Here is a 2,694-nt window from a genome sequence, read left to right as displayed (position 1 = left end):
TGGGATAAGAAGTTAATTAATTTAAATATAATGTATATAATATTTTTTAGAATATTTATAAACCTCAAACATGATTAGTAATTAATGTGAAATTAGTTTGCTTTCAATATTTTTTATATGAAAGTAATATAAAAAATGCATAATTATTTATTAACCCTTTTTAATGGGTTTATGAGATTTAATTATGAAAAAAACCTTCTATTAGTTTAGATAATACCATCTTTGTCCCATATTAATAGTCCACTATATCATTTTTAGATGTCCCATATTAATTGTCTACTTTGAAAAGTCAAAGTAAATAAGTACACATGTAAAGTTATAAATTATTGCGTATTTTATTGTTACATTGTAACAAAAATAACTTATCTAAATTATTCATTCATTAAATTGAAATTATTATTTTAATGGACAAAAAAGTGATCCACTTGTATAAACAATATAAGTGGGGTTCCTCTTCTCTTTCCATTAGATTGTGTCTGTCGTCGTGATCCTTCTTCTGTGAGCTTTCTGATGCTTCTAAGAAAGAAAACATTGAAATAAAAGTGCTTTGTAAATTAAATTCGTAATACCATGTATATAGACTAGATTTGAGACATGGATTAAAATTGGAATCAATGGAACTCAACTTTCTCGTAGTTTATTTTACTACTCCATGTTCAACAAGAGAATGATTCCGGTCGGAATCCGTGGATTCCGGTGAGAAGCCAGAATTAAAATATTGAGTCCGGCCAAATCCAATGAATCGACAATTGCTCGGTCAATGCCGGAGGGATTAAAATATGAATTCCACTTACCCTTCTTACAATGCTCCCTTGGCGATGGCGATAGAACTCTAAAGGAAAAGAGGGAAAACAAAAAAATAAAATAAAACTGGGGAGAAGATTTTCTATGATGAGTACAAAATTACATAATTGTATTTTTTAACATAAGCAGAGTAATAAATAGTTTTTACTTACCTGATTCCATGAGTTGAATGGGAAATACTAGTATTTTTTCAGATGCTTGAGAGGCCTACGCAAGAAAAAACTGCCAGCGAAGGCGAGCACAGCGACTTGCACATACCACGGGAAATCATTTCCCTCCACTCTCAGAAAAAAAGACGCCACCAAGGCCAAGGACCTAATAAACATGTAAGAGAGCCTGAAATAATTAGAAAGAAAAGAAGGTCAGTTTCTAAGATGGAATTGAAAATGTTGAGTATCCTACATTCCCATCTATTAAGATGGATTGTTGACATTTAATGAAGCTCTCTCTCACACACACAGACATAAATATAGTACTCACCATAATTCAAACTCTGGGAGTTGGCTAATATAGGGCTTGAATTCGTCGGAGGAATATGCCGGGAGAGGCTGTTTGAGAGAATAATTTTTTGGGTAGAGAAATTCTGCAAAATTAAGCAGCAATATAATCCCCGTGCTCATGGTAATAATACTAATTCCGCCAACATAAACAGCCCGAAACAAGTAAACAGCTTCCAAAGAAAATGCCACAATCCATCGCCCGCACTGGATGAATGATAATTTTATCATTCCACCTTTGTAAAAGAGCTGCACAATAACAAGTCAGGCCAATCCATGCTCAACAAACAGCATCCTTAATTCCCTCTGCCCAAGTATTAAAGTTCCTGGACATCAAATGAGTAACAATTAATAATACCCATAGAAGTAAAACTCAAAACCACACCTATTAAGTGTTACTGTTGTGATTATGGGGAAGAAAAAGGAAAGAAAGAAAGAGAGAAAGAAAAAATGTTACTGTTCAGGAAAAAAAATTTAAAAATTAAAGTACCAGCGGAGGGGAATCCTCGCAGAAGATGCAGTTTCCTCAGGTGTACTCACAAGAATAGTCAAGGAGTTCACTTCTTCTTCCCTAAAACCATCCATGAAGAAACAAACATAAGGGTCAATTTATTGAATTGAAAGGGCAAGCCGCAGGCAAAAATTAGATGAACAAACAATAAATAACAAAATTTCAATAATAGTTGAAAGAGAATTTATAAATAAATCAATCAATAAACAAGAACAAAGAAGATTATAATTGGGGTTGATGTTGTGGAATAGTTCTTTTCGATCAACTGACCTATTATTACTTTATCGCACAACCATTGAGACCAAACCAGGTCAGATCAAAAGAGAAAAAGGGAAAAGAACGACGAAAAAGTGTTACCTGGAACCATCACCGCTCGTCGCCGCAGAACAAGCAGTGTCCTCAGGTCCATTCAGGGAAATAACAAAGTTCTTTACTTTTTCCCGGTTGCATCATCACCCATGAAAACAAGCATAAGGTAAATTAATTTAATTGAAAGGAATTAGATGAACATCAATATGTAAACAATGGTAGAAGTATATAATCAGAAATTTTTTAAATAAATCAATAATTAAACAAAAACAAAAATAAAGAAACTTAGTACTATTAATTTATATTTAGGGTTGACGGGGCCGGATTGGAATAGTTTTTTTTGGGATCAATGGAATTAAGAAACATGAAAAAATGGTATTGTTACTTCCATCATACCACCACCGAAACCAAAGCAAGCCACCGCTGCCAACAACCCTTCATGGTTATCCAAGCCCCTTGCCTTCCGTTTCCGATCGAAAGAGGAATAGGAAGAGAGAGAGAAAAAGGAAAAGGAAAAAGGACGAAGAAGAAGAGTTACCTGTCACCATCATCACTCGTCGCCGCCGTTTCCTT

At 34.1% G+C, this 2,694-nt stretch overlaps 1 long non-coding RNA gene across 2 annotated transcripts; it reads right to left on the bottom strand.

The window, feature by feature from the left end:
• Nucleotides 1-315: 315 nt before the first annotated feature.
• Nucleotides 316-2,694, bottom strand: LOC132269590 (uncharacterized). 2 transcript variants are annotated; one of them, XR_009469540.1, is made up of 6 exons: nucleotides 2,660-2,694; nucleotides 2,170-2,240; nucleotides 1,792-1,872; nucleotides 1,285-1,627; nucleotides 957-1,140; nucleotides 316-832 (listed from the first exon to the last, which is right to left on the bottom strand). It is a non-coding gene; the product is annotated as an uncharacterized LOC132269590 (long non-coding RNA). The 2 variants fall into 2 exon arrangements; XR_009469539.1 differs by lacking the exon at nucleotides 2,660-2,694 and having other exon boundaries at nucleotides 2,170-2,653.

This window comes from Cornus florida, unplaced genomic scaffold (genome assembly GCF_030987335.1).
Source record: "Cornus florida cultivar Cherokee Brave unplaced genomic scaffold, ASM3098733v1 CherokeeBrave_3.0.0_Hap2_Chr08, whole genome shotgun sequence".
In the NCBI taxonomy this organism is placed as follows: Eukaryota; Viridiplantae; Streptophyta; class Magnoliopsida; order Cornales; family Cornaceae; genus Cornus; species Cornus florida.
Note: the sequence above shows the minus strand (reverse complement) of the source record. Positions and strands in the feature narration are given on the sequence as shown.